This window comes from Ctenopharyngodon idella, chromosome 5 (assembly GCF_019924925.1).
Source record: "Ctenopharyngodon idella isolate HZGC_01 chromosome 5, HZGC01, whole genome shotgun sequence".
NCBI classification, from domain to species: domain Eukaryota; kingdom Metazoa; phylum Chordata; class Actinopteri; order Cypriniformes; family Xenocyprididae; genus Ctenopharyngodon; species Ctenopharyngodon idella.
This window is the reverse complement of record NC_067224.1, coordinates 18,518,825-18,544,047: the sequence shown is the minus strand read 5'-3', so window position 1 is coordinate 18,544,047 and position 25,223 is coordinate 18,518,825. Positions and strand designations below refer to the sequence as shown.

The window sequence follows — 25,223 nt, the reverse complement described above, 5'->3', positions numbered from 1 at the left end:
AGATTTTTTTTCCAGAAGAGATGCCAGGTCAAGCCTGGTCACAGCAGCAGGTGACTCAAGTGAGGTCATTATGTGGTCGTTAGGGTGATTTGAAACCAGCGAGCAACTGCTGGGTTCGGAGGTGAGAGCTGTCACACATCCCACAGGAGTGTTTTTGTTTTCATTCTGCTTTCTTTTTTCCGGGGATGCTGTCCCACACCAGGTTTTTACTTTCTCCTAACAAGCGTGACATGAACGTTATCTTCAAAAAAGAAAGAAATTAGCAAAACTAAGTGCTTTAGACATGCGTTTGGCCCCTTATTGACAACAGTGATTCATGCCATTTCAAAAATCCCAAGTTTGGAAGAAGTTTTTTTCATAGACGTCTTAATCGACACAGCTACACTTCTGGTTTTGTCATCAGCGTTTCCATAATAAATCAGAAAATTACAAATGCGTGTCGTACTTTTGTTTCAATTGTTCACATGGACAAATTCAAAGCTTTTATGGATCCGTGAAACCCATTCTCCTATGTTTTGGCTGGCTTTCTCAGGCCATACTGTGACCAGCCTGGATTCATCTTACATCTCTTTCTCTCCTCTGTTTGCAACAGGTTCACTGCCATAGAAAGTGAACTGTTCCACATTAAATCCTCCCAACTACCTGTCTGATAGTATGCCAGCTGTATCCCTCAAAGTCAGCCAGGTCTTCCCTGCAGGGCTGGAGAGCACAGTGAACCTTGGCCTTCGTTCAGTTTTATAATGACTCTGGAATACACTGCGGGTGGTATTTAGAAAGGTATTTTAGAAAATATGGGGAAGTATTTTTTTTTATTTTCCTATAAAAGTCTTTTTTTTTGCTCTTATGCATACAATTGCATTGCACTAATGTTCATAAGTGTTAAAGGGATAGTTAACTCATGACATCCTTCTTTTTTTTGGATCACAAAAGAAGATATTTGAAGAATGTTTCAGCTGTTTTTGTTTTTTCAAGTCCTCTGAGGTGATATGATTACTTTGCATTAAGAACAGACTGAATTTAAGGCCCCGTTTACACTAATGCATTTTTGTTTTAAAACGCAGTTTTAAAATGAAAATGATCCTTGTCTACACTGGTGTTTCCACAGCGTTTCAGAAACAATCTCCATCTACACTACACGGCCGAAAATGCATGTCACATGACTGTTCATGCTCACTGGGCATGCGCGTACAAGTGTAAACAGTTCCCTCTTGCGCATGTAGGTAGCTGCAGTATTAAAAAAATGCTGAGTTTAACTGCACAATGGCTGCTAAAAATGACAACAAAGCCAGCAAAGATTTCAGTCTCCATGTTATTGTTTACACGGTCGTCAAGGATACGCAGTATGAACGTGGGCAGCCATGCCATCGTTTTCAAAAATCTCAGTTTTGGTCCGTTTATACTGAAATGCTTTCAAACTAAAACGGGCTCTGCCGCATTTTAGAAAGTCTCCGTTTTCGAGGTTCAAAAACGCCGGCGTAGTGTAAACGACAGGCGTAACTGTAGCAAAACTTATGCGTTTTAAAACGAAAACGCACTAGAGTAAATGGGGCCTAAGTGACTACTGACTTATATCAAATCTAATTATTGATCAACTCATGAAAACTAAGAAAAGCATTTATTTATAATAGAATTTTTTTTTGCAAGATTACATTACAGTGACTTTTGATATGGCAATGCGGAAATAACATCAAACTTTATTGGTGCTCTTGTTATGACGTCATGAAGTTAAGTCATGTGACACACAAGAACCAATGGGGTTTCATGTTATTGAAGTCATAATTTATTTTCATTCATACACAGCTAGGAGTAAAGAATTTGAGACAACTTGATTGTTGTTTGAGAAAATAAAGTAAAAGTAAAATCAATCAGTCTAATTTTTTTAAGGTGCAATGCAATTTTCCAATTAATTAATAGATTAAAGGCACAGTATGTAGAATTTTCGCCGCTAGAGGTCACTTATTCAAAACAAAGGCGTAGCTTGATGATGCCGAGTTTGAGCGCGGAATCTTGGGAGATGCCATCTTCACCTCATAGCCGGTGGAAAAGAATCAGGATGGGACTCGGGCAGAAATCATATTCATGGATGAGATTATTAACGTTACTCTAGTATGAAGCAGAGTAGGGCCGAGTGCTGTGGGAGCTGAACGAGGCCGCTGGAGCGATTGCTAATGAGAGACGATCGCGATACACGGCTCGACAGCAGCGGAACTTTTATTATGCCACAGGCGCCACTTCCGCTTCTTCCGGTCAAGCTTATGAGGTAACGCAGCGCTGTTTTATCATATTAGATACATTTGAGTGTGCTGCTGTGATACACTTGTTGCACACTGCAGTGAGCTAGATCGATTTTAGAATATCATATTAATAAATGCTGGATGGCTTGTGCTGATAAATGGCATGCAATTAAATACAAACGTATTGTATGATGGAGAAAATACTGTATTACGGTTACTAAAAATAAAGCTGCATCTGATTTTGCTATGTTAGCTACTTCAAAAAATAGTGTTTTTCTCTGAGGCATGGTAAAAGCATGGTACTCGCGGAAAATAAAAACTATTTAAACAATAAGACTAAACGTGTTGAGCTATATAACAATAATTAGTTTTCTGTCTATAAATGTAACCAAACAGTTGTACCCTTGTCTAATAAAACATGTAATATATTAAAGCGTCTTCGGTGTTTCTACAGAATAAAACCGGAAACTGAGGGTAACGCAGGCCTATGACGTCACTGATAGGCGACGCACAGACAGTCGGACATGTCCATGTCCTTGTTAAAAATTGCTTATTTCTCTGGATTTAAACATTCTTGGAAACATTTGCGATAATGTATATACACAAGTCAACAAAATATATAACACTGTTCTAGTGTTTTTTGGATATTTTAATTAAAAAAATCCTACATATTTTGCCTTTAAAGCTCATTATAGCAGAGGAACTATCACAGAATTTAAAAAATGTAATGGGCTACATGCCTAAGCTTTCGGAGGGTCATTATTGTTTTTGACATGCTTCTCAATCACAGGCAACTGTACATGATGGGCTGTTTTCTAAATATATGGTTATTTGACAAATATTATGCACAATTTGCTATACAGAGGCATCACACCATACATTTTGACACATCTGCACTTAGGCACAAACAAATACAAAGTATGTGTAACCTTTCTGGTTGTCAAATGTAAGTGGAACATGTTCATAGTTAATGTGATGAATTACACCTGTGGTTACTCTGCTTGGATACGTGTAAACTTGAAACTGACTTCATTCATCCACTAAAAACCACCTTGACACGTCTGGTTAAAAGTAACTACAAACATGAACATTCACGAGTTCACACTTACAAATAATCAGATAGCGTAAACAGTATGCGTATTTGGCGTGCTGTCTGAGGAGAGGGCTTCGAGCTCGGTATTTGGCCCGAACCCAGAGTACCCCCCACCACCACCCCACACCGTATTTCTGGTTAGGAAAGTAACCAGGAGAGAGTGTGAGGACACGGGGTGCTGGAGGGATATGTTGATTGCTGATTGCTGGTTGGAGTGATGTGTGACTAGTTTGATAATTTGAATGTGTTCCTCCCAAACTTTGTTAATAAAACATCATTTGTTAGTTCTGAGAAAAACTCTAGCATAATTTGCATGCAAAACTACTTACAAAATCTCTGATGGCATTTCACAGTACAAACAACAACCTTATTTCGGACATGACTTATGTACATTCTTCATCGTTTTATTTCCTAAGCATCAGATACAGCTTCTTCTGTTTCCTGGACTTCTGAGAAAGCCTCTTCAACAAGTGCACCCATCACATGTCACACAAGTATCTAACTACTGTAACCAAGTCAGAACACATGGGCTGATGAGAGCACACTGGATCTGACAATCGCAGAGTTATGAAGTTTGTCATGCTGGAAGATTATCAGTTGGGGAGTGAAAACACATGTGTGCTATAATAGCAAAGAAGATACAGAAATGTTGACCGATTTATAACACTGCATGTGATTTATTAAAAGGTAAATAACCCGCAATGCCAAAACATCTCTTTTTATATTAATTCCTACACCATGTAAAGTCTGTTACAGCACCCTTTTTTTTCAATAAAGTTGTAGGGATAAAACCTGCTATAGGAGCAGAAAACATGCCATGCTTATCTGTTCTTCAGACAGACGAGTAAAAAAAATGTGTGTCTGTTGACAGTTCGGATTTAAAGTAGCTATGGTTTGAGGTAAGAAATAACCTGCGTTCAAATGGCCGCAAGCATTCCAGTCCAAAGACATGCAAACCGATTTGGTTCCACACAGCGTGGACATTTAATGGCGAGCCACCTGGTCTTGGCGCTTTAAATGTGGGAAATTTCAAACTAATTCAGAGCATCAGCTGGGGTTCCCAAGACAATGCACCTGATACTAAAAAGAAGTTCACAAGACTCTACGGAAAGACAGATCACTCCCGTGAGGATGATCCTTACTTTCCATCTCTAATCCACTGGCACTCCTTAGACTCAGATGTGCGATTACACTCACTAATTTTTGTCAGTCGGAATGAATCCAATCCAATTTCAGATTCTGAAAGTCCAGTTTATAGAACCCTAAACATTGCAACTTGCAATCAGATTCACATATTTCTTTACACATGCATTGCCTGTATTCCAGACAAAACTTCAGTGCATGTGCATTACCCAGTCAGCTTTCAGAAAAACCACCACGATAATGTCACTAGAGCTACCGTGAGTATAATTGCCGTTTTTGCCCTGTTGACTAATGTCTGATGTCTAAAAAGAAAGTTGGAATATATGTTAGAAGAACTTTTGTAGCAAATATTTAGTAAATATTCAGTCTACTCCACTGACCAGTTAATGTAAGACCTGAAATGTAAATAAACATACACAAGTTCATATAACGGAAAACACATATATAAACATATGCCTCCCATACGATAAGGTATTAAATCTGTTTGAGAAAATATTCGGATTCAAGCAATTAAGTTCTTAATTTTTTCCTGTTGATTAGATTATTGCACCATCCCAAAGTTTCATTCCGATCAAGCTCATTCGGATCCCTTGAGGTGTTTACATGAAGGCTTTAAGGGAGTTTTTGCTTTAAAAAGACGTAGGTAGTGGAATGGGGAAAAAAACACAAGGTCTCGAGACACGTTATTTAAAAGTTTAACTCCTTTTAACTTGAGCACCGCATTTTTAGAATGCTGTGTCATGTGTGAGATGCTGCAAAAGACGCAAGACGCGAGCGCAAGGGTCATACACGTACGTCTAGCGCGTTTACATAGAAAAACAATGGAAAAGTAGCGCATCGGAATGGAAAAAAAACATTCTGTGTGAACGGCCCCTAAGCCATCGATCTGATTACTAACCAAGCGTGCCACATGAGTCCTGGGCTGCGTTCCAGTTAGTTTTTTTATGACCTTCCCTCACTAACTTCACTCAGTCAAGTTGACTCGGATGTACGGCATTGTTTACGTTGCACGAGTGCTCACTACTGGCAGAACCTTTGCAGTGGGCTGAACTGGAACGTCCTAAGCCCTTGATCACTTGGAATCCGCTATGGAGTTGATTTATTATTTAATTTTTTACCCTTACAAAATTGTTTAATGCAGTATTCTATATGTATATATGTGTGTTTTAAATATTACAAAATAATTAATATATCCTAGAGTTGTTTGTGGTGGGGTAAATTAAACGTGATATGCGGTGACGTCACAATCGTGTTGCATTGTGGGTTATGGAGCTGCCTGAAGTGTACATATGAAGAAGACTCGCTCCCTCGGTCAAAATCGAGGCAGCGAGGGTCTGTCGATATAAACTTCCCTCGTCTTCACTTCAAAATGGTGGCAGGGATTTCCCCATGGGGAAGTGCTTAGGGAAGTTCACGAGTGCGTGTCTAAAAGTGGAGTGGAACGCAGCCCTGAAAAGTGAAGCCAAAGCGTCTCGATTGCCCCCAGGTGGCTGGATGCAGTATAGTTCATAAACCCCGCCCTCTCCATGTAATGTAATGAATGTGAGACAAACTAAACAGTCAAATTACACGTCAACTATTTGTTCTTCCAAAGATGGTTTCTGTCATTTTAGGCAGTTTTTAATCACACTAATGTTAAAGTGTTCGTACTTTAAATAAGTTTGTTTTAAGTTAGTTATTTGATGCTATAAAAATGCGGGCTTTGACATCATGATCGACAGCTGAGATTACAGCTTCTTCGAGCGAAGTCGTCACTAAAGCACTAACAGACTTTTCTCTGGATCTTCAGGAGGAGACTGGAACTTTAATTTCTACATTTCCAGAACTGTTTATTTCACACCGACATAATGTGTTGTTCTGCAGTCTTAACCAATTTTGCGGGAGTGTAGGCAGGACCTTGATATCGCGGCTCCACTTCGCGCTCACTACTGTGCAGACTCAGGCTCCAAGTTCACTATGCGCAGACTGGAGACTCAAGATGTCAGCGCCATATTGATACACTGGCGGCTTCAGTTACTACAATGGAAGAGAGTGAAGGTGCACCATCCATCTTTTTTTACAGTCTATGTTACTAATAGATCATTTGGGTGCATGTAAATGTAGATACCATGTCTCATCAAAGCTAGTAAAGCAGGTGAGTGTAAGTACAGATCCACTGTGTCTCCTCAGAGATGTTGAACACCTGAAAATTAGGGTTTAGGGCACCTATCATGGCGTTTCCTATGTCCCAACACAGCACTGTTTTGAATGTGGTTAGTAATGGAGAAATGGCTGTTGTATTCTCCACAGTCCATGTAACTTGAGGAGGCCGTCGTTTCTGCCTGGAGACACATTGGCTCAAGGCCACAGGGTGCTTGACTCTTTCAGAGTGAACCTGTAGGTTGCAGCCACCACTTGGGTCCTTCAACCTCAAATGTGAACTCCATCAAAATATCATCTCTCATGTGCCGGAGACACTCTGCTCATTTCTGCAACCCTTAACACCTATGAAACCAAACAGCCTGGATACCTCCACAGGCCTTTATTACTCTTCAGTTTTACGAAGATTTGACACAAAAGAGTCATAAAGATTACAAGATCCATACACCTTTCTATAAAAAGGTGGCAACCAACTCAAAAGTCAATGCTATTATTTCAGCAGGTCTTTCTCATTCCTGCAGTAACATAACACTCTTTTATTAACCAGGTTAGTGAAAATGCAGAGCACCTGCTCTAAAGGGGAAAAAAAGTTTTCCCATTCTGGGTGAGTGCTGGGGTGTAACTGAAAATAGAGACATTACTTACTCAAATAGCGTTTTCAAAAGTGTAGCTTTTCTAGTAACAAGCTAAGTAAGATTTTTATCATGTTGTAGGGCACACAAAATGCTACATCATATCACAGTTTTAATAACATATTGTGTTGTGCATGCAGCTTTACAGCAGCACAAGCCAAAAAGAAGGATCAAATCAAACACGCTTTTCTAAACGGTTCAATCTCAAATATTTTAGCAGATTCATATTTAAACGCGGTTGTCTCTTCTGAAACTAAGCAGTGTTCACCTGGCCGCTGGTCCTCTTTGTAGCAGCGCGAAAAATATTCTAAAACTTTTATTCAAATTGTAAATAGCCTATATTAAATACATAAAGCGAGCAAAGTGCGCTCCTTTAAAAATCACTATAGCTTTCAATCAGATGCAACGCGTTTGGCTACAATGCTCAGCGCTGCAAATCCTGCTGTAATTAGAAGCCTTTCACAGTCTTCAGACAGAGCATGAACACAAATAAGCACGGGACCATTTGAAAGCAGCTGTCAAATGCATAGAATTCAGTTGGAATAGTCTTGGCTATTGGACCCGCACCCGACATGTAAATATTATTCCACCTGTTACATAAAATTTGGCGGGTCACCCGTTGGGTATCCACCCGCGTGCAGGACTCTGCTTCGGAATCACAGATTGTAGTCTTGAAGTATGACCAATGTAGGAATTTTCACCAGAAAATGTCATCTGAACAAGTAAGTAACATGTCTGCCACTTTTGTTCTGACCAACTAAGGGAAAAAGCATTAGGCCTACAATAAATCGCGCTGCCAATGGTGTTTAAATCTAACACCAATAGCTCATATTGCTATTAGCTCATATTGCATCCAACCGTGCAAATTAGTATTGTTGTTATACTTTGTTCTCAAATTGTTAATGTTAACAACATCAGCATTGCGTGATTGTGTATTTAGTTTGTGTTAGCGTTACCTGTAGATTTCAATTTCTGTAGCCACTCCGCAGTCCGAAGTCTTTTGCTTTTTGACTACGGGTGAATCTCCAGTTGTCACTGATGATTGTCATTAGGACCTTTCTGGATTACAATTCACCATCAAAATGATAAGTTTAATTATTGCAGCTGCTGTGAGAAAAGGCTATAAATGATCCGCTACCAGTAGCATCCTAAATGCATAGTCTAGCTGGGACTCCTTCTTTATGTAAACAGATGTGACGTAATGATGCAAAGATGAACTGCTGCATGCTCGAATTTCCTGCAGTATCGATTAATTATAAAACACTATTACAAGCTTACCGTTGTGAATCGAGCTAAGGTAAGGAGATAGTTTTGAACACTGGCTGGTTATGTACTCAAAAATTGATTTTGGATCATTTTTAACCCAAAAAATTACGGACTGCAGCTTTAAGGTTGAACCACTGTAGTCACATGAACCATTTTATATATGTCTTTAGTACCTTTCTGGCCATTTGAAAGTCTAAATTAACTTGCTGTCAATGCAGGCCTCACTGAGCCATCGGATTTCATAAAAAAATATCTTAATTTGTGTTCTGAAGATGAGCGAAGGTCTTATGGGTGTGGAACGACATGAGGGTGAGTAATTAATGACAGAATTTTCATTTTTGGGTGAACTAACCGTTTAACTAAATATTACACTATAATGAGACAACCTAGTGCCGTGGTTGGAATCGAATCAGTAAATCATATTTTTGAATGATTTTGTTTCAAATCAGTGGTTCGGAGCGTGTATCAAACAATCTCAAACTGTCAAAGTCACTTGATTTCAGTTACATGATTTCATAAGTGTTTCAAAATTTCAATGGTTGACGTGACTTTGGCAGTTTGAGATTGATTGATACACTCTCCAAACCACTGATTCGAAACAAAAGATCGTAAAGCTTCGAAGCTTCATGAAGCAGTGTTTTGAAATCGCCCATCACTAAATATTGTTGAATAAAGTCGTTATATTGTTTTTTTTTGGCGCACAAAAAGTATTCTCGTCGCTTCATAACATTAAGGTTGAACCACTTTAGTCACATGAACTGTTTTAAATATGTCTTTAGTATAGACATATTTCTGGGCGTTTGAAAGTCTAAATTAACTTGCTGTCAATGCAGGCCTCACTGAGCCATCGGATTTTATCAAAAATATCTTAATTTGTGTTCTGAAGATGAAGGTCTTAAGGGTTTGGAATGACATGAGGGTGAGTAATTAATGACAGAATTCACTTTTGGGTGAACTAACCCTTTAAATGCTGCAGTTCATAATTCGATTTCTGTATTCTAGTTTTATTTAGTTGTATTTGAAGTAAATCTCTTCAAGTAATTATCTGTTTAAATTGAATGCTGTCACCCTATTTGAGATGTTTTATTAAAAAAAAACCCAACTGTTTTTGTGAAAGACAAATATGGCTCTGATTAAATTATACAAGTTGATACTTTAAAAACAAAATAAATCTAAAAGATAATAAGGTAATAAATATATATATAAAAAAGAAAATAGGCCTAATTTGAAGTAGCTAACTAAATTCTACTTTTTTTTCCCCCTTCTGTGGGCTCAAATGTTGTTTGGTTCCCAATGTTCTTTACAGTATATCCTATGCGTTCTGAAAACAAATGCACACTGGAACAACATGAGGGTGATTAAATGATGACAGATTTGTCATTTTTGGGTGAACTATCGCTTTAAATAGCATCAATGTGGTTAGCTATTTCAAAATATGAGTAACTTGTATATAGTTTAGGAAACTACAGTTTCAAAGTAGCTTACCCAACACTAATTCTCATGTCTCAGAATTTGCCAGAATAATCTATTAAGGGAGAGAGAGAGAGAGAGAGAGAGAGAGAGAGAAATTTTACTCAGTATTTCTGACAATATGGGTGGGCTTAGGAGAAAGGTGCAAGTATGCATACTCATGACACATTTCCAAGGAGGGGACTGAGGACTCATCAAGCCATCAATAAAATGCAGATCTTTCACATGTAGAAATACCAGACCATCCGTCACACAGCAGGTAGTCGAGACTCATGTGCGCGTCCTCTAAACCAAATCACACAACCATACGGAACATGTGTTCTCAAAATGTGTGACATCTTACCCACACTGCACCTCAAAGTGCAGGATTTCAAAGGCCCACTGCGGCATTTATTGTGTCTACCTGGACTGCATATTTTTTCGTAAAGCAGTTTCGTTTTTATCAGCTAGAGGAAAAGTTTAGACTGGTCCCGTTCACATCACACATAAACTCTTTGTTTAAGCTGTAAATGTGTAGGCGTATGTGTCCCGTCACGTTACAGGTGCTCGTTGTGATGATGGTGTGATGATTTAAAGCAGCCAGTGTATTAAGATAACATCTTAAGTGAGTCAGTTGCAGTTGCGTCTGTATCTTTTGGAATCACATCAACTACAGAATGTTATAAACTGCAAGATTGTTGGGAAAGATTGTGCTAAATTTCCCCAGATGACCACTAGAATGACTAAATATACGGGCATTAACCCACATTGTATAATAGTGTAGATAAGAGTTGATAATATTGCAGAGAAACGATACAGAACAGAGATAACACAATGGTAGATGGCCACTTTCTTGATCAGATGCATCATGGGTGACTGCAATGCTGATGTTTCCACTCACACCACTAAAAATGCTCAACTAAGCAAAGTTTAAGATCAAAACGCCTCTATCTTGTTAACAGAGGCGTGAATTTAATCACAGTCCCTGAAAAAGTTCCCTTATGGTCAGAATCTCGCGTTCGATCAACAGTTTCTCAGGTAACCTCTCTGATGTGCCAAAATGCAGCAAACAACACCTGCATCCAAAAGTATTTTGCCATGCTTCATCGCTGTGATAGATACACCACCACTGAAAGAATGCAGGGACTTTCTCAAGAAAGAAATGACCAATCAGACACAAGGAAGTGCACGGAGACCGGCTCCATCTGTCAAGTCCATGGCCGAACCATGAACCCTCCTCTTCCTCATGCTTTGAGCAGTGAATGTGAGCTCTTGTAAAGATACCTGCTGCACCGCCGCTCTGATTAATGCCTCCAGACATTTGACAGGCTTTGAAGATCTTTACACCCATGCATGCAGTGGGTCAGTGGTGGAGGCCGTGTGGTGGCATGATGTAATTTTGTTTGTGGATGTTCTAGCTGTCCTCATGTCCTGCGATTCTGTCTACTTTCGCGATTGCCCTGATAGCTGTTCTGGTACGGGTGCAAAATGTAATTCAGGATCAAAGCTGAAAACACAACATAGAGATAAATACAGGCGGTGTTCTGCAGTTCTCAGTCAGCTGGTAGATAAGACACATAAGAGGTTTAAAGGCAAAACACTGACGGAAAAACACATTTCACAAAACCACAATCTCAGCACTTTGTGGCAGTTTCACTAATTGACTGAATAAATAATGACCATGCTATTTTTTAAGTAATAATGACAGTGCAAATATGACTGAAATATAAAAAAACAATGTATGATTTGCGTAGAACAATGAGAAAAGCTGGTCTTGGACTGATGGTATGAACAATGTGAACAGAACATCAGCCATAAATGGGATACATATGCTTAAGCACTTTGGGAATGATAGAACAAACTCTTTTTCCTCACTAGGAGAACAACCTCTGGGGAATTATTAAGACTTCCTAGAGTTCATATTTGAGCTTGAAATGGTCTATAAAAGGCCAAATGATATCAAGCTGTGCTGAGGTATATTTTGTGGCATTAATTTTTGGTTGGAATATACTATGTGAGTTTAGTGAAATGACATGCGTGCAAGAGTAATGAATCATTTAAGGTGCAAATGTCTATTTATATTTAAATGAGATTTTTGTTTCAATAAACCATTTGGAATGTATACGTTTTTATATATTACATTTGTTATATAGTATATTTAAATAAAATAAATATGGGTATAATGGTGCTATTTATAGTATAGACTGTACTACATTGTTTTACTATATACTATATTATTTTACTGATTATGACTTTTAAAGGAAGACTAGACAATGGAAAACATCCACAAATGAGAGCAGTGCAGCCCTGGAATCATCTTACCTGTTGTGTGTTGTTTTGTCATCGGTTACAGTTTATCTTTGAAACAAGATTATAAAGTTTGTCTATACAAATACAGGCAGCCCTTGTTTATGTAACAGACAATTTTAAGAGGTACATTCTCTTTATCAGAAATCAGTATTTACCAACAAACACTGTTTAGCTGTTCAGTTCATTATTCAGCTATTGAGTTTTTTTCATGGATGTGTAAAAACAAGGTCAAGATGTCTAACACCTTCTCAGAAATATATTTTTACTCCACTGGTAGTTGCAGTTAAAACAAAAAATGAATTAAATTGAATAAAAAAAATAAACAGTAAGTATTTAGCATAAAAATGAACCTGCTTTAACAGATATAATCCATGACATTCTTCCTCTTTTTTAATTCTTAGAAAATTCTCAATTGAGCAAAAAAAAAAAAAAAATCATTCATTTATACATATTAATCACAAAATACATATTATACCAATTAACTAGTGTGTTTCTAATTCTAATTGAACCCAATCTATTTGGGTTTTCATGTTTTATGGGAACTTTTCATAGACATAATGATTTTTATACTGTACAAACTGTATATTATAACCCTCTAACCTGAAACCTACCCCTAAATCTACCCATCACAGAAAACTTTCTGCATTTTTACATTTTCATAAAACATCACTTGATGTTTTTTCTATGATTTATAAGCTGTTTTCCTAATGGGGACCAAAAAATGTACCCACAAGGACAAGGATTTCTGATATCTCTGTGGGGACATTTCACATAATATATGGTTTACCTGAACCACACACACACACACACAGAGAGAGAGAGAGAGAAACACACAAAGATCAATTAACAACACCGTAAATAATTAAAAAGAAATAATTATACAATAAATATGCAAAATAAATAATACAAAAATTCTAAGTAATTGTACTACAGTGGTTTCAAAATAGATTAGTTTACTATATAAGCAGGTGTCAGTAATGTGATGTAATCAAATATTTGAGATTTTGCTAATGTAAAAGTTTAAAGTAGATTCATTTCCATGTAATGGTGATCCAGGAACTGTCATCTTTGTGCCCTTGAGAGAAAGGCAAAGCTGCCCATGCAATAAGTGTGCTTCAAGTCACTTTGGATGACCAAAACAGTACACGTCATGTCAGTTATTTTAGGAAAAATGACAGTTTTTCTTCAAAGAATATAGTGTAACGTTGTTGGTCTGTCAACTTTCCACAGAATTACAAACTAGCACTGGCACTGTATCAGTTAAGAAATAGCTTTAAAAATAAATGGCAATACTGAAATTGACAGCACACATAACTTAAGGTACGGTCACATTTACTGTTGTTTGGCAAATTTTCGTGGGCGAAATCCAGTCATTTAAATTGGAATCCACACAATCTGGTATTTCGCAATGGGTTCACCCACAGAAAGATGCCTGGTTTGCAAGTGTGGGCTTTGCTTCATGTATTTTTTGCATGCAAAATTCCACTAATGTAACTGCAACTTTATTGTATATGTAAGAATTGTGTGCATTGTGATTTTTTCTTAAAATTCTGTTGTTTTTATGTTTATTATAATATTTTTATGTTATTAATATGTTTAGTTTTTCCACAGAATGTTGTTATTGCTAGCATTTCGTGCCACTTTCTTTGTTCCTGTTTGCCAGCTTAAAATGCCTCAAACACAAAATAAAATACACATTTTACTCAACATCCGCCTCAGTTATAGTTACAGTAGACTAGGTTCAAGGACACTGGGAAAAAGAAAGAAAGAAAGAAAAAACTCTTTATGCTTTTTCTAAAGGAAAACACATCTAGCAGATCTCAGAAGTACGTTGTATAGAATTGCTGTTGACATGACAACTTATCTCTTTGGCAATGAGCTGAAGAGGCTTGTTACATGCTTCTGTGACACTTCCAATCAGCACTAGCACTAAAGTGATAGTGAAAGACAAGGAGGCCGAGGCCCGGCCCAGCCCAGTCACTTTGCCTGGACGCATTCATCACACAAACCGCATCATGCTTTATTCCAATAAAGCCTCGTGAAACAAGAGCTGATTTCTTGCTAAATTCCAACATTAGTCACAGGTCCATATTTCAGGATTAGCAAAGTCTACGGGGAGTAATTGTTGCCCTAGGAACGAATGAGGCCTGCCGGGGTTACAGAACCACTCAATTTAAAGACATTTGTTTAGAAATTGCTTTGTAAAAAAAAAAAAGAAGAAAAAAAAGTACTGTTATGCTACCGGATCAACGGCCACAAATTCCAGTCTTTGTAGCTGTCAGTGAAACCTTGTGAGTGATGCCTGAGGGGCAAACAAAAAAAAGGTTTAGAGGAGATTTTCACTAGGTAAAGAGGTTTCAGCGTGTGTTGAAGTTGTCTAATGGTTACCTTGCAAAAGCTAAATAGTTATCCAAGTACTTGAAAGATCCAATTTCACAAGTTTATATGAGGAGGATCAAGACGGGAGACCTTTCATCAGAAAAGCACTTAAGATCCGTGCTGATATTCGATAGAACTTAATCACTGTTTAGAAAAAATGGCGCCTGTCTAAGCACTCTTGGATTGGATTCCTTCATTTCAGTGGGTGGATTGTGATTTCTTGGGGGACTTGCATTGACTCGTATATGATCCCCAAACATTCCAGATCACTCGTTCATTCATTCGTTTTCATCACTGCGCTAATGTTCAATGTGTCTCTTGAGACTGTCATTCTTAGCAATTCTACATTAGCATTTTAGGTCCATCCACACTGACATGCTAACATTCCATACTCTATAGCTTTAATCATATTCATTTTAACCATTATATTTAGTCAACCCATCTTTTGTGGTTTAACTGAAAGTCAACCCCCGTGACCCACGATTCCTTGGTTCTGCCCGCGCACAGTGAACTCTATGTGAACTGAGTGTTAATGAATACAGCACTAATACACTGTACAGATATAATGTGAATGTGACTGACTCTGGGTCTTATCTCACTCTATGACCTATAATCTCACAAGAAAAAATAAAACATAATGACTTTTTTTTTCTCAAATTAGTAGTGCACGGTTATTTGACAAGATCTTGACAGTCAGCGTAAATTATTTTATAGTAGGATATATCATTAAAACTTGACATCTGTGGGCTAGACAATGAGCCAAACTTATCTTATAAACTTATCTTATAATAACTTATATATATTTTTTGTAATCTCATGTGAGTGACAGCTTATCCTGTCCTCGTGCCAGTATCATCATCAGAGATGAGAAGAGATATGGCTGCATGAGGTAGGGGAAGCTGTTTTGATTAAGGATTACAAGGACACATGAATTAAAAAAAAAAAAAAAATGTATATAAATATTCCAAAAAAAAAAATATTTTAATTACAAGCAACTAACCATAAACCAAACAAGTACAAACAAGTACATATTGTTAATTCATTTTTACTCAATACTCGTTTGTGTAATTACACTGTAATAAGGACACCTTAAAATAAAGTGTCACACTTTACATTTACATAAGTATCCTTAACTACTTACATAAAAAAATAAATAAAATACGTACAGAATATTATTGTGTTCATATTGCATTGCAAAACACGGTAACACTTTATTTCGATAGTCGATTTTTATACATTTGACTAACTATAAGAAACTTTGCAACTACATGTCACCTACAAGCCACTAGAGTATTAGTAGACTGTCTGCCTAATATCGGTTAACATTTCATTTTGATGGTTCCCTAACAGACATTCTACTGATTTTACGTAACTTTGCAGCTACATGTCAACTTATTCTACTTACCTGAACCCTAACACAATAAAGTGTAACCCAAAACACTTTTGCTGCTATTGAGGTGGGATACGGGTAAGGTTGGGGACAGGTTTGGTGGTATGGGTAGGTTTAAGGATGGGTTAACATGTAAGAGAATAAGGCTCAACAGTGTAATTATGAAGTACATAAATTAATTACAGCTGTAATTACATGCAGGTCATTTTTAAAATATAAGTACAATGTAAAAAAAAAAAAAAAAATGTATGTACATAATAAGTGCATTGTATCAAATGATTGTTTTAAATGTTCGCACATAGTAGTTAAAGACACCTAATATAAAGTGGGACCAAACTGTAACCAAACATTGTAAAAGAGTTTCGCGGATCAGTGATTGGGAAACAACAAGTCAGCGCAACCCTTAAATTTGATGCCTGTGATAACTTGTGACTCGGATGGGAAATAAAAGTAATGTGTGACAGGGCCGATATGATTAATGATAAAATCTTGACAGCGTAAACTTTGAATCAGACTGTGGAGAGCAGATCTGTTGTTATCAGACAATCGGGGGAAGTTTCTCTCTGTGTTTGTGCACACTTACCAGGTGAAGTTGAGACTTGTAGAGCGCCACGGCCATTGAAAGGCAGGATAAAAGCTCATAAGGACTGTTTGGAGTTTGGACACTTGAGATCTTGCTGCAAGGGGATGTTGCTGCTTGGTAAAAGGAGAGGAAAAGATAATCAGCTTGAGCAGGATGGGGGTCCACTGTATTCAGTTTGTGACTTCATGGATTTGACCTTGACCAGTATGTTAGGTGACCGTTTAAAAGAATCTTATGCAAAGAAAAAGGTTGCTTTTTGTCTTGATGTCGTCAACCACAGTTTACAACAGAATCACAACAGATCATTAAAATACCAAATGAACAGAAATAAACTGATACTAATATAACCGATATCTGATAATAATACTGATAATAAAACAACATAGTTCACCCAAAAATGAAAATTAGATGTTTATCTGCTTACCCCCAAGGCATCCAAGATGTAGGTGACTTTGTTTCTTCAGTAGAACACAAATGATGATTTTTAACTCCAACCGTTGCAGTCTGTCAGTCGTATAATGCATGTCAATGGGAACACCATCTGTAAGAGTCAAAAAAAATATTCACAGACAAATCCAAATTAAACCCTGCGGCTCGTGACGACACATTGATGTCCTAAGACACGAAACGATCGGTTTGTGCGAGAAACCGAACAGTATTTATATCATTTTTTACCTCTAATACACCACTATGTCCAACTGCCTTGAGCGCACGCACGGCATCCAGTGCGTGAGGTGTGTACGCGCTCTGGCGTAGTTTAAAGGATTAGTCCACTTTCAAATAAAATTTTCCTGATAATTTACTCACCCCCATGTCATCCAAGATGTTCATGTCTTTCTTTCTTCAGTCGAAAAGAAATTAAGGTTTTTGATGAAAACATTCCAGGATTATTCTCCTTATAGTGGACTTCAATGGTCTCTCCAAACGTAAGCTTTTTAAAAGAATATGGAAAGCGGAAGCACATGCAAGGCGATCATTTGTGTTTATAAAGCATATACAGTTGCATTTTTTTAGAAAATGACCGATCGTTTCGCTAGATAAGACCTTTATTCCTCGTCTGGTATCGTTTAAAGCCCTTTGAAGCTGCACTGAAACTTTAATTTTGACCTTCAACCATTTGGAGAGACCATTGAAGTCCACTATAAGGAGAATAATCCTGGAATGTTTTTATCAAAAACCTTAATTTCTTTTCGACCAAAGAAAGAAAGACATGAACATCTTGGATGACATGGGGGTGAGTAAATTATCAGGAAAATTTTATTTGAAAGTGGACTAATCCTTTAAACTACGCCAGAGCGCGTACACACCTCACGCACCAGATGCCGTGCGTGCGCTCAAGGCAGTTGGACATAGTGGTGTATTAGAGGTAAAAAATGATATAAATACTGTTCGGTTTCTCGCACAAACCGATCGTTTCGTGTCTTAGGACATCAATGTGTCGTCACGAGCCGCAGGGTTTAATTTGGATTTGTCTGTGCATGTTTTTTTTGACTCTTATAGATGGTGTTCCCATTGACATGCATTATACGACTGACAGACCGCAACGGTTGGAGTTAAAAATCATTTGTGTTCTACTGAAGAAACAAAGTCACCTACATCTTGGATGCCTTGGGGGTAAGCAGATAAACATCAAATTTTCATTTTTGGGTGAACTATCCCTTTAATACTGATAGTGAAACAAGATTTTTTAACTCTTGAAAATTGAAAGGCAAAGTGATTTTAACACTGTACATATCTGTACTGTAAATTTACAGTATATTGCTAGATTTCATAAATTGCTTGCTTTTTCGCAGTAATTTTTACCTTAGTAGTTCAATAATTTATTACAATTAAATGACAACTGTACTGTATATATAATTAATAGTTGCTAATTGTGCTGATTGTTGATATCTATTTGTGTCAATAACAAGCACTCAGCCTTAACTATAAATTATAAAATAACATTGAACTTAAACGCGATTCTTAGTGTGATTATGAAATCGCAAAGGCTGCGATTATTTTTTATGCGCAGCTTGTCAATGAAGTATGGCTCCAAATGCTAATCCATCTGAAAGCACTGCGAGTTTGAATCGCTTATAATGTACATTTGAAAAAGCAACACGCATCAAACATCTTTCCAGACATAAGAAGCATTTATTAACATCTTGTCCAACAAAAGGCAACATTTAATAACATGTTTTTACCCCAAACTCACTTCATAACGACAGTTAAACGTTCTGTGAGACGATGTGGCTTCTTACATAGAATAAGGCAGTCGTATATTTATTAGTCATGTTTAATCAATCAAAGCGTTAAAATCTTCTGTTTATTCAGCTACAGTGATATGAGGCGTGTTATCTTCTTCTGTGGCAGCAGGGCATATGTTCAGTTTCTGCGCAAGAGCGCCCTCGGTCTTTCAGATGGAGAAGCATTTACTACTGATCACAGAGCCATACAGCTCTGACAAGCTGCGCATTAAATAATCGCAGCCTTTGCCAAATCGCATGCGATTTAATCGCGATAAATCATGCTGGACGTTTTATTCAAGTCAAAAACATTATTTAACATTAAACAAAATGATTTGCATAGTCATGATCAGACATAAGAGTAAAACACTAACCATTTACACTATTATTCAACAATGCAATGCAGTAATGTCTTTCACAACAAAATGTGAATACAGTATTTTAAATATTCAGTGTTAAATATTTTTTCAGTGTGTTTCAAATACAATGAAATAAATTTCAAAAAATTGTAACAGAGGCACAAAGAATTTTAAATCTCCAAACATTCAAAATACCCCATTATTGTATTCTTTAGGTAAGCAACCAACCGCGAAGAAACATTTTAGATAAAACACTAATGATAAACTACACAGGTGCACCCACAGCTTGTATTTAGGTCAACAAATGAAGCTCAGAATGGGAACTCTATTCAAGTCTGTCAATCAGCAGAATGCGGTAGAGAAAGTATTAACTTTGCAACACCTTTCATTGAGAAACACAAATCACTCATATCAGTCATATGCCAAATTTGTTTCAAGAGGGTGTTGTTGTTTCAACAGTATGGAAACACTCTCTCTTGTTAAGGGCGGACAGGTTGGAACTAGCTAGCACATAATTTCTCTTTTTATGTTTTGTTCAAAAAAAAAAAAAAAAAAAAAAAAAAAAAAATCACAATGAACTGAATAGCCTACCAGCACTTAACGCTATATATAGCCTGCATAGAAACAACTCGCCAATCCAGTGCGGGTTGTTACAAATATTATGCTTGGGCCAATCCTACTTGAAAATGTGCTCAGCCGTGATGTTTAAATATATGTCTACAAATGAAAACAGCCTGCATTATCTTCATTTACTGAAATTAATTGAATTCTACGTCACATATGAGTGAACGTCAGCTGGATTTTTTTGTTACTTGCCAATGCATTGGACTTTAGTAAATCCAAGGCCTTTTCTAACAGAGCTAGCTAGCGTACCATGCCTGAACTCTGTCAGAATCTCCCATGCATTTATGATGGAGAGTATATGATTGCTTTTTGTGCCAGAACGATTTTATTATTTTGCACAAGTTGGAGAACGGACCTGTTGTTTCATTGAAAACAGGTGTCACCTTTTATCGTTAGTTTCCATTGAGGGGCAGCTGCCCTCTAAATACCGTTCATCTTACAGATTTAGAACATTCACGTGTTTGATTTATCGACAAAAAACTGACTGACAATGGGAAATAACATTGTGAACTGCTTACAAAATACTCTGACCCCATGGCATGAACTTTTTTATTATTATTTTTAAAGAAGAGATCAATTAAAGATCACAGCACTGCTTTATGAATATAAATTATATGTACATGCATATTCATTAGATGAGAAAGACTGCAGCACATTTCCCAGCTAACAGGGAATGTTATCAGATCTTTGGCAAGGTTCTCTCAAAGTTATGAACAAACGTTCTTCCAGTAACGTGAATAGAACCTTGTATAGTCTTTAATGTTGTCCAAGATGTTAGCACAAAAATTTTATATACATTGTTCATGGAATGTTTTTTTTTTTCCTGAAACATTTTAGTTGGACGTTCGTAATTACTGTAACTGTTTTAAAATGTTCAGAGAACATTTAAAAGTAAAATTCCTCTAATGTTTGCAAAATGATAAAATGGAACATTCCCTTAAAGGGATAGTTCACCCAAAAATGAAAATTCTGTCATCATTTACTCACCCTCAAGTTGTTCAATATAAATTTCTTTGTTGGAAGTCAATGGTGCCCCAAAACTGTTCAGTTTCCCACATTCTTCAAAATATCTTCCTTTGTGTTCAACAGAACAAAGAAATTTATACAGGTTTGGAACAACTTGAGGGTTAGTAAATGATGACAGAATTTTCATTTTTGGGTGAACTATCCCTTTAACATCTTGACTGTTATTCCAGTCTGGTCTCATTGTTAATACGTAACGTTAGGTATTAATACGTAACTTTCAAAGACACAAAACGTACATTTTTGTACGTTTGGATAGGTGCTGAAACGTACAATATGGACGTATTGGCAGCATTTAAACGTAGCATTATTACGTTTTTACAGCGAAAAAAACGTAAAATATTTACGAATCTTTCGTAAAATAAAAATATGTATAATTTCGCTTTTATCATTGTATAGATAAATGTAAGATCCCTAAACCCCACCCCAAACCTACCCATTTTATACAGAATATTAAAAGAATAAAACATGATTGACAGAAATGTGTAGGAAAATGACAATTTTAGTAACAATATAGCCCTAGCATTAAAACTATATTTTGAGCCGCTAATCCTACACCTACCCCTAACCATTTCTTAAAACTACTTTTATGAATAAAAGAAAATGTAAAAAGTCGTACCAAAAGTAGTTCAAATGATGATGAGTTGCAGTCGCAGCCCTCTCTGGCGGTAATGGGTTTTTTTATGGGGTACAGAGCTCAATTTAAATTATTAATCCATTAAAATATGAATCTGTCATCTGTGAAGGCGCGCACTCATTTCAAAAGTCATTTCAACCCTACGTTCCATTCGGAAGGGCTCATCCCTATGCCCTAATCCCTTCAAAGGGTTTACCCTCCAGAGTGAGAGCTTCGAAGAAGGGTGTAGGGGTCAAAAAACTCTTTTTTTGGAACGCACTTCTGCGTCATCTTAATGAGACAATCAAGGAAGAGTAGATTGTGTAAGCTGCGCCCTTTGTTTAACGTTAGTTTATTTATTTATTTTTGGTTTATCGCACCATATTGTATATTGTGTCTATGTATTTGAAACATTTGAATGAACTGATAAAGGGAGCTGTAAAGTATTTTTATTGAAGTACAATGTGATTTTGACCATAATAATGTTCAAATCTAACTCGTATAAATATTACAGTAGTATAGAAAAATACTATACATACATTTATAGGTAAAATCGAACTCCGAGCCTCCTGTACCCATTCTGTGACGTCAAACAACTTCACTGTGCAAAGGATCATGGGGGCCCGAAGTGTCCATCAGTTGTACCCTTCAAAATCATTCATTCCGAAGGGCCCTTTGAAGTGGCCAGTTTTGAGCACTTCGGTTTGGAACGACCCTTCAATATGGCGGCCATGACTGTTTTCACTCCGAAGTGCCCTTCAGAGGGCGATATATCCCGTTTGGAACGCACCGCAAATGTCAGTCTGAAACACGACATGTCGCAATCCTGTGACGAAGCAGGTGAGAACCAATGAGCGTTCGATATCAGCGCAACTTTTAAATTTGAATCATAACGAGCGCGGGCTTTGACTGTGATGGTCGCTGCGTAGAATGAAGATGAAGATTGCCGGATAAAAGGGCTGAATTTGGATCTGTTCCTTGCAAACATATGTATTCTAAAGATTTGGAATACAGCGAACAAATAAAATTGTTGTGATTTGTGAATTTATGTTGTGTTTTGGTGTATCTTATTGTTGTATTGTCAGTCGCTGCATAGGAGAAAACACCTTTTGTGTTACAGCAAGCAAACTAATTATTACAAATGGTTAAACAATTACAGAAATGTTGTTCATTTTAAGGTTTTAAAGTGTAGTCGTGTTTAACATTATGTAATCCTCCGAAACGAGTTTGCAGCACAAGTCACGAACAGAAATGTTCTTTTTTAACTGCATTTAATAAATGGTAAAACACGTATTCATATGACAACTGAATACAACAAAATCAAAACAATACCACGATTTAAATATTAATACATGGGAATTCATACACATTCACACTTGGATACGTATAATTTACGTTTTATTGCTGTCAGTACGTAAGTATTTTACGTTTTAGTGCTATAAATACGTCAATATTGTATGTTTTTGTGTATGAAAACGTAAGTAAACGTTCATTTATTAGAACCACACTTTACGTAAAAATACACGTGTTCTCATGAGATCATGTTGGTTATTCAGAAATAATATTTTTCATAACTTAACGGGAACCTTAGCAAAATGTTCTTAGAACAACATAGGCCTACTTTTGTTTGCTGTGTTGACGCCCATTAATGATTAAAATGGACACAAATGCACAACATGCTGCTTGTAACTCAATATAAAGTGATTTCAAAGCTCATAACTGAACTTTATCCTGAATGAGTCTGATGAAAAAAAAGCCTCTATCAAATACTAGTTGTTGCAGGTGAGTGTTTGCTAAGGCCTTATGTCAAATGCCATTCACCTGATGACTTCTCTTCTTGCAACAAGTCATCACGAGCATAAAATAAGGTGAAAAAGTTACATACACACCCGTCCTGTATAACAAAAAATCCCTCATTGTGTTTCCAGTGGTGAAAAATGAAAACAAAGATTTACCTTCTGAATGCTAACGTGAGAGGGCAGGGATGTACGAAATGGTGTCTATGTACATAGGAATCAGAAATTAATTATAGATGGGGCAGCTGTCATTCTGCCACTGGCAGCTCAACAAAGCTGAGCAGAATACCTGAACTGTGAATTTAGAGGGGTAAACACTTAACTTATTCACTGCGCCTTCATATGGCATCTGAGCTTCTGTCAGAAAAAGACAAGCACTGTTATGTCTACAGTCAATTGAGAGGCAATTACATGGGACTAATCTGTCATTACCACCAAAACGAACTAAGCCCAGAGACATTGTATCAAATCACATGTGTCTGACAAAGCATGCCTGTCAGATAAACCCATTGCATACCAATGAGCACAGAGCTTGTGTGCTCAGGCATATCATGAAAGAGGGAAAAGCTCAATGTTTACTGTATATGGCATGCAAAAGGCAGACTAGCTCAAGTTGTCGATGATACGACAGATCCTCATTCTGTAATCTTCCTTTCAGAGAGGTTTTGGTTTACTTGTCACTAGGGTGCACTCGTTTATTAATTGTCTTTTTTTGGCATCCATTTGGTGCCTTGATGATTCAATAGACTCCTTTATGGCCGTTGGGAGTCAGCGTTTGGCCCCTGAGAATATGAGACTGACAAATTAAGATAGAAAGTCAGGCCAAAACAGTTTCTCACATACCACAAGCTTCATGTCATCCTAAAGTGTTTTGAAAACCTGAGATCTCCACTGATATGACTAGCTAATGCATGAAACTTCTCCTCTATGGCCTGTATTCATTACATGGTTCAGAACGGCCCAAGACACTGACCGGTCTTGTGCTGTCTTACTCTCGGAAAACAATATCTTAATCCGGCAGAAGTCCTCAGAGGGCCAGACACGAGGTGTAATTGCTTTTGTGCATATGTGTGTGTAAGTGTGGAAACTGCAGATGTTCATAAAGATATTACACAGATTCATATGTTTTAATTTCTATAGCATGTGTGCTGAGTTTGCTGACATTTTAACATTTACTGTCTTCCCAGTTCACACACACACACACACACTTGACACTGAGGGTGCGAGAATAAAGTAGCTCTAACTACTCCCAGATGCTAGTTGGTCGTTGGTGGTAGTCAGGTATTTTGCTGACATCATCCCTCAGGAGTTGAAAGTATTCAGTGTGACAAGTTAAAAACACATTGTGAGCTTAAATTGCCAAGCTCATCTTGATTTGAAGCAAGACAGAGAAGCCAACGCACTCTTTTCAGGGCTCCAGACTAAAGAAAATGACTAATGTAGTAGTCAAATAGTAGACAAATGACAGAATCACTCAATAAAAACAGATGTTCAGAAGCTATTTAGTTCTTATTTGATGCTCGCATTGAAGTGATCCTGATTGTGTGTGCTATATTCCATTTTGCAAGAATATGTGTGTTAAAAATATTGTGATTCCAAAATATTGCCTACTCCCAATCAAAGTTTCCATGAATCAACATAACTGAACCTCACTAAGTTAAACAACAACCAATGTTTGTTAAATATTTCATTTTTTCCCCCTATGAGTTTGATTGAAACCAACATACAAGTTCAATTCTTATTCATGAATTTTTTTTGACCAACTTATTAAAAAAGAACTATGAACACAAGAGTTATTTCTTTGTGAAACGGACATCATGGCTCATGCAGTGTTTAATGGACTAATGGACATATTCACATATGGACGAACGTAAGTTTTTTCAGACTTTTGCTAATGGCGACTATATCGATTTTAAATTATTGTTAACAATAATTAATTACTGTTAAAATTATGTGACTACT

At 37.1% G+C, this 25,223-nt stretch overlaps 1 long non-coding RNA gene across 1 annotated transcript in view; it reads right to left on the bottom strand.

Moving 5' to 3' along the window:
• Positions 1-25,223, bottom strand: part of LOC127512044 (uncharacterized) — a 63,595-nt gene that overhangs the window by 31,073 nt on the left and 7,299 nt on the right. The window contains exon 2 of the long non-coding RNA XR_007930122.1: positions 16,619-16,728. This is a non-coding gene — a long non-coding RNA (uncharacterized LOC127512044). The remainder of the gene's footprint in view (positions 1-16,618; positions 16,729-25,223) is intronic.